Here is a 14,616-nt window from a genome sequence, read left to right on the forward strand (position 1 = left end):
TGATAAGTGCTGTAGTTCTGTCACAATCAGTGTTTTTGTAACAGGCAAATTAGCTATTTAGAGACTTAGTTTGTGTCATTAAAAATTGGGAAAATAAATTTATTGAACATAGAGAGTGGTGATACCATTACAATAATGTAATTTAGTATGACAATCTTAAAAATCAAAGAGTGTACGATTATAAAGAATAATGATATAATAAACCATTGGTTGGTTATTGACTCTGAGACAGTCCCAGTGCTAAGCACTGTGACAAATAGAAAGATAGATAAGACATGGTCTCTGTACACAACTGAGACCCAGCGGGGCCCTGGTGTGGAAGTGTGATGTACTGCCCAGAGCCCTCCTTCAAGATAGGCAGTCATTCCCCAGCCACTATGAGCTTCTGCTGTGGGCAGCTCACAGCCAAGCCCCTCTCTAGACATCAAAGGGAGTCACTTAACACAAGTTTTCAACCCCCTCCCAGGGAAGTCAGCACCTAATGACTGGTCCATGGGGGAATACAAAGGCCCCTGTCTCTCTTGGAAAATTCCTAAAAGCCTTGCCACTGCAGAGCTCCTGGGAGCTTACCTCCATTGTAACTACTCCTTCTGCTAAACTCCGCTTCCCTCATTCTCTCAGTTTTGTTTTTTTCTAAGAGCTTCCTGAATACAAACCTCTGTCCTAGAATCTGTTTCCTGAGAAACTGACCTGAAACAGTCTGAGATACATATAAACAACATCCTGATATTTGCGCAACTGTGGATAGGGCAAGGGGAAGGCTGTGTGTGTGCTGAGAACAAAGCCCGTGTTGCTCTTACATCCAGAAGGATGGCTTTTGTTAAATCCCATCACAGACATCACTTACCATACAGGAGGGAATAAGTCCCAAGCCATTTGGAAATTTGGATTTGAGCAATTCTGCTGTTTCTTTTTTTAGGGGCACAAAAGAACATTCATCATAATTCTTGCTTAATTAAGCACTATCATATTTTGTCCTTGAACTATTACCCACTTCTATTCTATTTTATATTATTGGATATGGATGGACAGGCAAGGTCATCAAGCAACTCAATAAATTAAAATTACCAATTAAGTTATATGGACCTATTTACACTCCTGCAACCAGGCAACCAGTTCCCCTAACTTCATCCCTGATGTAACTCATCTGCAAAACATGTGTGTGTGTGTGTGTGTGTGTGTGTGTATGTGTGTGTAAGTATGTATTTAACTAAGCAAAATATTATTTTACTTATTTTTAAATTTAATTAATTATTTTGAAAAGTTATACTCAATGTAGTCTTCTGTGGCTTGTTTCTTACTAAATATTATCTTGCTGAGATCCATTCATGTCATAACATGGACCTGCATTATGTTCAATTTTACTATTATGTAATATTCCATTGTGTGAATATAGCATACTTGATTAACTATCTTCTGTTCAATGAATATTTAACTTGTTACCAATTTTCTTCCCTTATTATCAACAGTGCAGCTATGGACATTTTTATATATCTCTTCTATTATGTAAATACAAGAGTATTTCCTATATGTATTCCTGGTTAGGTATGCTCACTTTACAAGATAATTCCAATTTGTTTACCAAAGTTATCATACTAATTTACACTCTCACGAGCAACCTATATACATTGCTATTGATTCACATTCTCATGAACACTTAGCACACCTCTTTTCAAATGCTTGGTATTGTCAAACTGCATAATTTTTGTCAATGCAGTGTGTGCAAGATAGTATCTTAGTATCTTAATATCATTTTGATTTATATTTCCTTGGTTCATGAGACCTTCTTTTTATGTATATGTGTGTATGAGAGTGTGTGTGTATATAATTTATATGTATAAAAATTTATATATACTAAATTTACATACATAAAAGGTATATATAATGGTTGTATATATGTATATATATGTTATATATAATGATTATACACATGTATAAAATTAAATATATATATACATAAAATTTGATGAAGCCATGTTGCACACACAACACACACATGATGCATCAAGCCTTTATTGAGTAGTGTTTAACTTCCCAGACTTTGGAGACAGATATAGGTTCAATAAAGTCAATTTCCAATTCTATCAATTACTACAAGTATGGCTTCCTCATCTGTAAAATAAAGATAATATTCATTATCTACATTCTATGGGTTATGTAAGAATCAAATGATATATGACCAGAAAGTAATTAATATATTGGCTAGAAAATGTGAAATGATCAATGAAATTTTGACACTGATATTTTTGATATTACCATTTTATCTGTATGTTACATACGTCATGTTACACTTATATATCACATCTTTAAAGTTTTTCTCCTTCTCTCTCATATTTTTTTTAGTGACTTGATGGTTTTACTTTTAAAATGAAATATTTTAACTACCTGAAATTAATTCCAAAATAATTTTTTTTCTAAATCCAACATTTCCATGTAAATTTGAAATACCAGTACTGAATTTTAAAAAGATACACAAGATACAGCAGAATGGGTAGTTCTGTTACTGCCCAACGTGGGGCCTTCTCCTTGCCGCAAGACATGCCAATAGTCAAGAGGCAAGGTGCTAGGAGACGAAGGACTTTTTTATTACAGCTTGCTAGCAAGAGGGAAGATGGCCAACTCATGTCCAAAAGAACCATCTTAAGGGGGCATGAAATCTTACAGCAGTTATATAGACCGTTGTGTTATTGGGGAGGGGGTTAGGAATGTTGACCTTCTGGTGTTACAGACTGGGAGTGCCACACCAGATCTTTCAGTTTTCACTGATGATGGCTATCAGCATAGATTCTTTGTACGGAGGTCATCATATTCCTAAGGAACTCAAAAAAGCAAAGTTATCTTATCGGAGCTGGGAAGTACATGCACAAGCAGGGGTCGTGAAATCTACAGAGCAGCTAGACCTCTTGGAGGGTGCAGATCCAACTAGGTTAGTTTGTCAGAGGTCATTCAAAGTTACAACAGAGTTTTTCTTTCCTACGATATGGCTTCCCTTATGTCAACCTTGTCTTGAGCCGGTATCAGTTCTGCTTGGTATGAAAACACTGGGGTTTTTCTAAATCTAATTTTGGAATGATTCAATGATGGGATATAGGAGAGGAATGAAAATGGCCGAGATTCGTTTCTTTGTCTTTAAGAAACCCATATTCCCTGCGATGCAGGGGAGAATTGAGTCCATTATTTTGCAGCATTATTGAAAATCACCCTATTTCCCCTCTGGGCTTGCAGAGCAGAGAATTTGAGGTCATCTAGTTACTATGTGGCATTACTGATGTAATGTATTCCATTGGAGTCTTTCAGCCTAAAAGAAGTCTTATGTTTTTCAGTTTCTAACTAATTGCCAGCATCCAAACCCTTAAATAGGTCCAGGGATTTGATAGAGCTGGATAGATTGTTAATGTTTTCCTTTTAAAAGCTGAGTTTGTGGGGGCTGGCCTGGTGGCATAACAGTTGAGTCTGCACGCTCTGCTTTGGTAGCCCGGGGTTTGCGGGTTCAATCCGGGGGTGGACCAATGCACTGCTTCTCAGGCCATGCTGTGGCCATGTCCCATATTGAGTAATGGATGAGAAATAGCATATGTCTTCCAGGTGCTTATCACAATCCCCAAGTCCTAAATCTTTCTGGGTAAAAATATGGTCAGTAATATACCCAAGAATATGCATATTGCCCTTTTATTTTTAACACAAATTTTGGAAAATCCAAGGTAGAAATAAGCAGGATGAAAATGTTCAAAGAGTCGTCAATGAATGAATCCAGAGAGAATACAATGTGATTCCTGTGTATCCTTCATACAGTGATGTTAGAGTCAAGCATGAAGAGGTGAGGAAAAGGGGAAATAAATAATATCATTAACTCATATGCCTACTCCCAGCACCTTAATCTCTTGTTTGTCCTGTGAAGTTAATGTGATCTGCATGAGAATCTGCTTTTTGTGAACTCAAGGTCCATCTGTGTCTGCCTGTGTCATGTTCTCATGTCCTGCTTCAGTTCCTGGAAGGTAGTAGGTGTACAGTTTCCTGAATGAACGAATAATTAAAAGGAAGAATGAGTGAATCAGTGAGTGACTGAGGGAGTAAATGGTTGAATTAAAAGACACGTGTCAGTAGAAGAAGCTCTTATTTAACTTAGTAGCATTGGAACCTCTAGTTTGACCTAGTACTGTGAGCTGTTTCCTTCTGAATTTCAGCCTAGAGCCGTTGCAAGAAGCACGGTGAGGAGAAAAGAGCAGTCGCCTACTTGACCACGAAAGACTACATCAGTGTTAAAGCTATTTGATTTTCTTGAGTAAGAGTAAATTCACCTCCAAGAAGGAAGTGTGGAAGTGGCCTGTGGTGTTTTTGGCTTAAACCCATTTAACCCTGCCTCCCTTTAGAGACCGGATTTCCACTCTTCTACTAAAACTATCAGATCACTTACTGTTTGAAAACTGAAATAAATATCTTAGATATGAGAGGAACACGTTTTAACATCCCAGATACAATTGTTTCAAAGGAAGATCTCTGTTTTGCCCTCTATAACTGTGTTTAAATCTTTCATGCTGTTTCCACTCATAATTGCTCTATATGACAAAGGAAAATAGATAGTTGAACAAATACCCTGGATAATATATTAAGGCCGACTGCACGTGAAGGGAAAACATAAAGGTACTTATGTCCTGAGCCTCAATCACAAAATATCCACTGCACTATAGCTGAAATGCACATCATCAATCATTTCCAATCTTCATCCTCCTTGATCAATGAAATCTTTGACACAATTGATGAATCTCTCTTAAACACTCTTTCTTCCATATGTTGAATCATGTATGTATTATGTAAATTGCTAATAGTTACTTAGGTAACTATTTTTAAGCTTTTGTGCCTCAGGGCCTTTGCTCATACTATCATTTTCACTTGGAATAATCTTCCTCCATGTCTACTGTCATACTCTAATCCATCATGCCAAGCTCCATTTAAAGCTCATCTAAAGTGAGAGGTCTGTGGTTAAACTCCTATTGTACTTTATTTTCCTTTCATATAAGACTTTTTAATATTTTGCCTTTGTAGTTATTAGTTCTTGCTTTTTCTATTATATATAATTTTAAGAAGTATATTAGTATATTCACTTTTTTACCTACATCCATACTCCGAAACATAGTATTTTATATGTTATAAATATTAAATAAGTGTTTATTGTCAGATGTATGAATTGTGTCAAAAGTTACTTTCTCTATCTACTTGAATCATTATGATTTCATATTAGCAATAAATAATGGGTACACGAGAGAGTGAGTTAGATAGTTGGCTTGGATAGAAGGAGAAATCCCAAGGAAATATGAGATTATTAAATCAATTACAAGCCAAGATAATGGTTAATTACTCAACAAAATAAAACTTTGGAAAGAGATATTTGAGGATAGTAAAACATGAAGAAAAAATGACATGATATCCTGACATAAAGTGATATGCAAGCAAAACTCACGCACTTTGAGTCGTTATCATCAAGTTATGTCTTGTTTCTCTTAGAAGATGGTGTTAGCCATCCACAGGGAAAAAAATTAGATTAGAAATATTAGTGAATGCACTGTATTGTTAAGATAGACATTATTCAGGGAAATCAACTGAAAGAAATGAGAGATTTCTAAAAGTTGCAATTATCACCCTTGAAATATGTTTTCTGTTCCACTGAATTTTTTACTTTTTTATTTCCCTCCATCTAGAATCCATTCAGAAAAAAATAATTATATCCTTATCTTTATGTTCCCTCTTTACAATTGGTCACGTTTGGTAGCCAAAGGAAACCCTTATATGCTTTTCAGGACCAAAATTTTTTTTTTATAACTCCCTCTCAGTATAAAAACTTTCAAAGGGATCAGCAGGAATCCTCTCTGTGGCAATTAGCAAGACCCATTTGAACAGTATGCTTCTGAGAAGTACCTTTTAGGGCCATTCTCCACCCCCGTGTCTCTCCTAGATGAATTATAGTGTTGGCGTCTGTCTAATGGAGCATGAACACAACATATCACAAAGCAATCAAGATACAACTAGAACAAGCTGGTTTGGAATAAAATTGTAAAATTAGGTTGCAGTTGAAACTAAAGTACTACTATTTATTCTCTGTAGCAGTTTGATGACCTAATGATGTGAATCCAGCTCAGCATTTGGACAGTTTTGGAAAGTGACAGAAGCAAACATTCTATTATTGAGTGGAAATTACAGAAACAATATGCAAGGTCAATACCAACATGACCAAAAATGTGCGCAGAAGCTTCAGCTGCATCTGTTGAAATAAAGAAACAAAAGAAACAAGAGGCCTGAAATTGGAAAGAAATTTAATTCTGGAGATAACAGAGTTAACTTAGCTTAGAGAAAAAATGTGAGTGGTGATTTTTCATTTAAGAATGTACGTGGTGTTACTAATGATGATTAGGTGTCTGTGGCTGCATAGGCAATACAGCGTTCTTCATATGTGAACCATTGATTCAACAAGAGAACATCTCCCTCCTGCTCTCCCCTGACCTTCTGTTAATGGTATAACTTGGCCCATTGGCCGTATTCTTCTATTTTGCAACAGGGCATCATGAGTCACATATATATCAGGAACCTAGGTCTGCTGACATTGTGAATGATTTTCTTTAAATTTTTTTTTTGGGGGGGAAGATCAGCCCTGAGCTAACATCCATGCCAATCCTCCTCTTTTTGCTGAGGAAGACCAGCTCTGGGCTAACATCCGTGCCCATCTTCCTCCACTTTATATGGGACGCCGCCACAGCGTGGCCTGACAAGCCGTGCATCGGTGCGCGCCAGGATCCGAACCTGGGCCGCCAGCAGCGGAGCGTGCGAACTTAACCACTACACCACAGGGTTGACCCCTTCTTTTGAATTTTTTGTCAAAGACCACTGCTTATTTGAAAGCAATCAGCTCAGAGTAAAGCAAAAATGCAGAAAATTGTCATCCTTAAGTCAGTCATTTCCCTCACTATATTTTGCATAGACACAATTGGAATGATTCTATAAAAGGGTTAACTGATTTGGCTGAAAAAACACATAGAAATGTTTTGTTATTCTCTCCTGCAAAGTATGTGATTTTAAAGGTTAGTTTATCATAGAAGGACTGCTTTTTGGAAATAATTGCTAGAATAACTAGAAAATCTTATTTATTTATGCTTTTCATTCGATGATTCCCAGTTGGCTTAAAAAAAAGCTTATATGTTGTACAATGGCAGGACTTAAAAGTTAAGCAGCAAAATTTTACTGTTTTGGTGTTTTTACTTGACTGATATTTTAGAGCTATCACAAGGATTTTTGGATATTTAATGAAATGTACTAATAGGGATTTTGAGAGGTGTACTGAATCATTATTAAATTAACATATGTTCAATTTTAAAGGTAGAAGACAGATCATATACTTGTTTAATATGCTCTCTAATTATTAAAAAACACAGCCAATTCTGTCATAATAAATCCTAAGTTAGAATAACAGTTCGTAAATTGTCAATAGCAGTCCATATTTTAGTAAAATAGTTTTGAAATAAACGTATACTGCATAACTCTCCTAAAATTTGATCTGGCTCACTTTGTTCCCACTGTCTTTTACCTTTTGGGGAAGAAGACTTATACAAAATAGCCATTCAGATCTAATTACAAAATGGACAGACATGATTCTGGATGCTTCAACTTTAATTGATCTTTTTTCAATTAGAATTTCTATAAATTTTATCAAATATCTTTTGATTTTTCACTGTTTATATATCCCCACAATGTGAGATTCAGCTGCTCCCTCCATAGTTATTGATTTCCCACAGTGTGCAAAGCATTGTACTATACATTGATTATGACTGGAAAGACCTGCATGGAGTTTGAATCAAATTCTAACTTTGATAAACTGCTGAATTGATAAGTGAAGATCCGGTCTATGTTCCTTCACTCCCATACCTTAAACTGTCCCTTTGATCATATCCCTAAAGCTCATATCTTCACTCATCTGATAGAATTTATCTTTATAAAGTTATAACAGTTGTAAAGTTTAAAGTCGTGGAATCATGAATGCAATAAACTTTATAGCTAAAATTTCTTTAAAAAAAAGTCTGACTGCTTTACGGTGTACAAATTAATCAAGGTGGATTCTGATGTGTTCAGTGTAATGGAGTGGTAAACTGGTAGTTTGATTATTATGTCAGTCACAATCTGGTTCAAAAATCCATTTGTTTTTGCTACAGGTGCCTCAAACATTGGAGCAGCGGTAACTGGGTTAATTTGGAATTTGGGAGGATTGGGTCTAAGCTCTTTATCTGGGTAAGTCTGATAAAAGTGGGGTGCATTTATATGCTGTTCCTAGTGCAGGCACAGCCACTACCTTCTCCAGCATTTTTCAGCTCTCACAATTAGTGTTGATCCAGTTGCTTCTCAGAGTAAAAGTAGCTTTTGTGTGCTTGTTTGTTTCCTCAACTGTCCTCACCAGTAGACGGTGTACACCCTTCTTAATGTCTGTCCCGTTTTTTTAACCAGGGGACTTGCAGTGCAGCATACCAGCTTTGTCCTCACCTCGGCTAGTCTCCCATTCCCCATTCACAGTCACATCGAAGTTATAAATCTTTCCAGAGCTCGGGAGCCACAGGGGCCCCCTGGGCAGGGGTGGGGGTTCACGCCTACCCAGGGAGCCTGCTCTATCTGAGTAATCACCTATTGGTGGTAAATGCTAGCTCAGCATTTGTTAATCTAAAAATATTTTTATTTTGCGTATTTCCTTGAAATGCCAGGCTGACATATTTAAAAAAATTCTTGGTGTATTTTATTGTTTAATTTTTTCAGCTTTATTGAGGTATAATTGACAAATAAAATTGTATACATTTAAAGTATACACTGTGATCTATGGACAGCTAATCTTTGACAAAGGAGCCAAGAACATACAATGGAGAAAAGAAAGTCTCTTCAACAAATGGTGTTAGGAAAACTGGATAGCCACATGCAAAAAAATGAAAGTAGACCCTTATCTTACACCATACACAAAAATTAACTCCAAATGGATTAAAGACTTGAATGTAAGACCTGAAACTATGAAACTTCTAGAAGAAAACATAGGCAGTACGCTCTTGGACATTGGTCTTAGCAACATATTTTCAAGCACCATGTCTGACTGGACAAGAGAAACAATAGAAAAAATAACCAAATGGGACTACATCAAACTAAAAAGCTTCTGCACAGCAAAGGAAACCATCAACAAAACGAAAAGACAACCTAACAATTGGGAGAAGATATTTGCAAACCATACATCTGATAAGGGCTTAATCTCCAAAATATATAAAGAATTCATGCATCTCAACAACAAAAATCTACCAACCCAATTAAAAAATGGGCAAAAGACCTGAATAGACATTTCTCCAAAGAAGATATACAGATGGCCAACAGACACATGAAAAGATGTTCAAAATCATTAAGTATCAGGGAAATGCAAATCAAAACTACAATGAGATATCACCTCACACCCGTCAGAATGGCTATAATTAACAAGACAGGAAACAACATGTGTTGGAGAGGATGTGGAGAGGAGGGAACTCTCATACACTGCTGGTGGGAGTGCAAACTGGTGCAGCCACTATGGAAAACAGTATGGAGATTCCTCAAAAAATCAAGGATAGAACTACCATATGATCTAGCTATTCCACTGCTGGGTATTTATCCAAAGACCTTGAAAACACCAATGCGTAAAGATACGTGCACCCCTGTGTTCATTGCAGCATTATTCACAATAGCCAAGACTTGGAAGCAACCTAAGTGCCCATCAAGGGACGAATGGATAAAGAAGATGTGGTATATCTACACAATGGAATACTACTCAGCCATAAGAAACGATGAAATCCAGCCATTTGTGATAACATGGATGGACATTGAGGGTATTATGCAAAGTGAATTGTCAGAGAGAGAAGGTCAAATACCATATGATTTCCTTCATTAAGTAGTAGATAATAACAACAATAAAGAAACACATAGAGACAGAGATTGGATTGGTGGTTACCGGGGGGAAGGGGGGAGGAAGGAGGGTGAAAGGGATAATTCGGCACATGTGTGTGGTGATGGGTTGTAATTAGTATTTGGGTGGTGAACATGATGTCATCTATGCAGAAATAGAAGTATAATGATGTACAGCTGAAATTTATACAATGTTATAAACCTATGTTACTGCAATAAACAAAAAATTAAATAAAAATAAAAAAAAATAAAGTATACACTGTGATGTTTTGACAATTACTTTGTGAGGTAATTACCACAATCAGGTAGGCTAACACATCCATCATCTCACACAGTTACCATTTTTTCCTGTGTGTGTCCTGAAAATGCTTCCAGTTTACTCTGTTAGCAAATTTCAGGTACAGAAACCTACCATAGAGACCAAAAAGATAGAGAGAAGGGAATCAAACCATGCCACTATGGAAAATTATCAGTTCACAAAGGAAGAGAGGAAGAAAGAAACAAAGGAACTGCAAAACAGCTGCAAAACAATTAAGAGCAGGGCATCAGGAATTCCTTACCTATCAATAACTATTTTAAATGTAAATGGATTAAATTCTTCTATCAAAAGGCATAGAGTGGCTGAGTGGATTAAAAAACAAGACCCAACTATATGCTGCCTACAAGAGACTCATTTCAGCTTTAAGGATATGCATAGGCTCAAAGTGAAAGGATGGGAAAAGATATTCCATCAAAATGGAAATCAAAATAGAACAAGGGTAGCTATACTTATGTCAGGCTGACATATTTTTTTAATCAACACTTTGAGATAGTTTCTCTCCCTTTTTCCAGCTTTTATTATTCCTGTGGAAAAGTCTGCTGCTAGTATACATATTATTTTTTTATAGATAATCTCTTAAATTTCTAACTGCTATTAACATCTTCTGTTTCGATTTTGTATTCTCAAATGACACACTAATCTTTCTAGGTGTTTTTGGTTGTTGTTGTTTTTTGCTTTTAACATGGCCTACTGGTGATTTGTTGAGCTTTGTTAATATGAATATCAATGTCTTTTTTTTAAATTAATTCTTGAATATTCTCATTCATTATCTCTTAAAATATTGCCTCTCCTATTCTCTCTCTTTTCATCATTTGAAATTCAAATAAGATACAAAGTCTTATTATTCTAATTACTATTTCTTTTCATTTTTATAAATCTATATCATGGGGCTTTTTCTGTCTGCCTTTAGAAAAAAAAACTTCAAGTTTACTTTCAGTTTACTAATTCTTTGTTTAGTTGTGTTTGTGTTTAACTTGTTAAATAATTTAGTTAATTTTAATTTTCAACAATTATGTCTTTATTTCTAGAAGGTCTATTGGGTTACGTCTCAAAATATGCTTGATATTTTTAATATCCCTTCCTTAATTGATATGATTTCTACTTTTACTTTGTTTTGATCTCTGAGGATTCCTTTTTGGCCGGTTCAACAATGAATTAAGATATTCATCTTTAAAAAGATTCTACTTGGCACTTTTATTACTTTTTTTAAGTGAGAAGATTGATCAGATAATTTTGCCTGCATAATGTTGATAAACTATTTTACAAGGGCTAATCTTGCAGCTTTCCAACTAAATAAATGAGTCTCACTTAGGGACCGTCATAACCTTCCTTGTGTAAAGCTTACTTAATGTGAGATATAGGGATTGGGATGGGGCAGGAGTTCAAAGCCAATTTTGTATATTTGTGACTCTGCACATATGCCTGGTATCCTTCAGGCAGTGAAGTCATTTAACCTCACCCCAGAGTTTGCTCTACACGCAGGCTCTTTCCCTCAAAATTGGATGAGATTCCGTCACATGGAGGAGGGGTCCCTGGTCATCCAGCTATACTTGGGTTCATACTCAGGCCTTGGAGATTTTGCTATCAAAATTCCCTTTATTATTGCTCAATAATTAGAATTTTCTGACCCCTTGTGACCTGTCTACACATGTATATCTTAGAAGGTATAAAACTTTGGTTAACTTCAATTTCCTGAAATGTACTAAATATAGAATGTGTTAATGCCTCTGAATTTTGAACCATAAAAAGTAGTAAAGCAGAGAAAAGAAGATCATAGATCATATACAACGAGCCTGTACGGAGCCAATGAGGTCTCTTGCTCCCATCTCCTTTGCTGCTTCTTCTCATGTCTGAGCTGCTGCCACTTGGAGTAGTAAAATCAGAGACATTAATGTAGACAAGCAATGGGCTCAGGATGCTGTGATTTTTTTGGTCAACTTGGTCAAGCTGGACAGAGTGAAGAAGAGTTGTCTTATATCTCACTAGAATTTTACCTTGAACTTTTAGGCCAATTTCTGTGTAAGAAACAACAGTCCTTGGTTTACTTTTGTCTTCTAAACCTCTGTTATCCCGAACACCTCCAGAGAAATAATTTGGCTGCTCAAGAATAGGATTTATAGTATCAGGAATCCTGTGAATCGACCTTCTACTTTTCTGTCTCTAGATAACTAGATGCGACACATTTTAAAAGCCATCTCACTGGAAATGCCTAGAGCACACCTTGGGAAATCAGGGATAGTGTCTGGTAATTTGTTTATCATGCTCTATCCCATAAATATCACCCCATTGATTCAACACATGAAGCAGAGTTTTCTCTAATTTGAAGTGAATAGAAAACAGATAATAAAAATTGATCCATCAAGTAAACTCAACAGAACCACAGTTAGAGAAAGAAAGAATTATTTAAGTTTGTCTTCCATTTTTAATTTAGTAAATGCTTCTTTCCCTAGGTGGCAGCTGTGCTATGACACAGTAAGGCATATTTTGGTAAGGCCCTCAGTGCTAAATTAAAGAGAAACAGAGGCTGCAGGAGGTAGGCCTGCAGAGTGCCGAGTGTTCAGCCTTGGGTGTACAACAGAATCACCTTGAAAGTCTTACAAAATACAATTTTATAGATCCCATCTCCCCAGTGTGTGGTTTAATTTATCTTGGGATGCTGATTAGAGACACCTAGAGGCATGAAAGCTCTAATACACAGACAAGATTGAGAATAACCCATGTTATAATCAGAAGCCTCTGTTTTACTTATCGTTGAGTTCTCTGATCCTAGCCTCCTGTTTGGTGCGGAGTAAGTGCTCCATAAACATGTAGTGTGAACAAAGTGAGTAACATATCAGTGAAATTTGCCCACAAAGTGGCAAATGTTGAGTGGGTCAGAGTGAAAGCATAGAGGACCTGGGAGCTGCAGACAGTAGGGGAGTTGTACCTTCCCACAGGCTCTTTTATAGGGTGATCATGAGAAATATTAGGGACAGTGTGGAGACAGGGGAAAGCATTCCACTTGGTGCAGTCCTGGTAGGAGAGAAAAGAAGCATTAAGGCATTGAGGAACCGACAGCAAACTCTATTGCCCACAGGGCACATATGAAGGCTCATTGCGGCTTGGAAAAGGGGAGAGGGAAGAAAGCCCTATACCACTGGGGCAGGGGCAAAAAACCATTAGACGTCTCCTACAAATAGAGTTCTCCTTTCACTGAAGGAGCGGTGGATCACTGAGACCAGTCCAGAAGCCCAGACACACAGTGGCTGCTTAGGAGAGAGAATAACACAGAAAAGTCCTTCCCTGTGACCAGGCAAGAAAGGAGTCAGAAGCCCAGCAGTCTGCCACTCAGAGAGAAACAACTGTACAGAGGCCCGTTCTGAGGTACAGGCGCAGAGGATGTCAAAGCAGGGAAAGGCCATTAAGAAAATTTCTTCAGGGGGCCGGCCCGGTGGCACAAGCATTTAAGTGTGCACGCTCCGCTGGGTGGCCCGGGGTTCGCCGGTTCGGATCCCGGGCACGCACTGACGCACTCCTTGTCAGGCCATGCTGTAGCAGCGTCACATATAAAGTGGAGGAAGATGGGCATGGATGTTAGCCCAGGGCCAGTCTTCCTCAGCAAAAAGAGGAGGATTGGCAGGTGTTCGCTCAGGGCCGATCTTCCTCACAAAAAAAAAAGAAAAAGAAAATTTCTTCAGCAAACCAGCCACTACCCTAAGGACAAGATAACAATGGAGGAATTTGAAGCCGATGGTGCATTAAAACAACAGCAAAACCCACACTTGATTCAATTCTTGAATAGATTAATTCAACTCCCCTCACTAACACACTAGCAGAATACGCATACACATTTCCAGTTATAAATACAAAGTAAAAATTCCACACAGATATGATCTAGGTATTGAAACAGACATGAAATTTAAAATAACTATGATTAATGTGCTAAAGGCTCTTGTAGAAAAGGTGTGCATCATGCAAGAGCAGACAGGGAGATTCACAGAAAAATAGAAATTATAAGAAAGAACCAAATGGAAACATGAGAAAAACGGTAGCAGAGATGACAAGCGCCTTTGATGGGCTGATTGGTAGACTTGACACAGCTGAAAAAAGAATCAGTGAAGACAGGTAAAGGGAAATTACACTAAAACACCAAGAGAAAAAAAGAGAAAAAAATGTAAACAAACAAAATCAGAACATTTCACTTCTCTAAGAAACACGGAAAAATTTCAAACAATTTATCATAGCTGTAAGTGGAATCCTTGAAGCAGAAGAGAGAATGTAGTAGAAAAAAATTGAGAGGACATCAGGTTGAGATATATCCAAAAATATAATGAATGGAATCAAACCATGGATCCAGGAAGTTAAGTGAACTA

Source organism: Diceros bicornis, chromosome 16 (genome assembly GCF_020826845.1).
Source record: "Diceros bicornis minor isolate mBicDic1 chromosome 16, mDicBic1.mat.cur, whole genome shotgun sequence".
Lineage (NCBI taxonomy): Eukaryota > Metazoa > Chordata > Mammalia > Perissodactyla > Rhinocerotidae > Diceros > Diceros bicornis.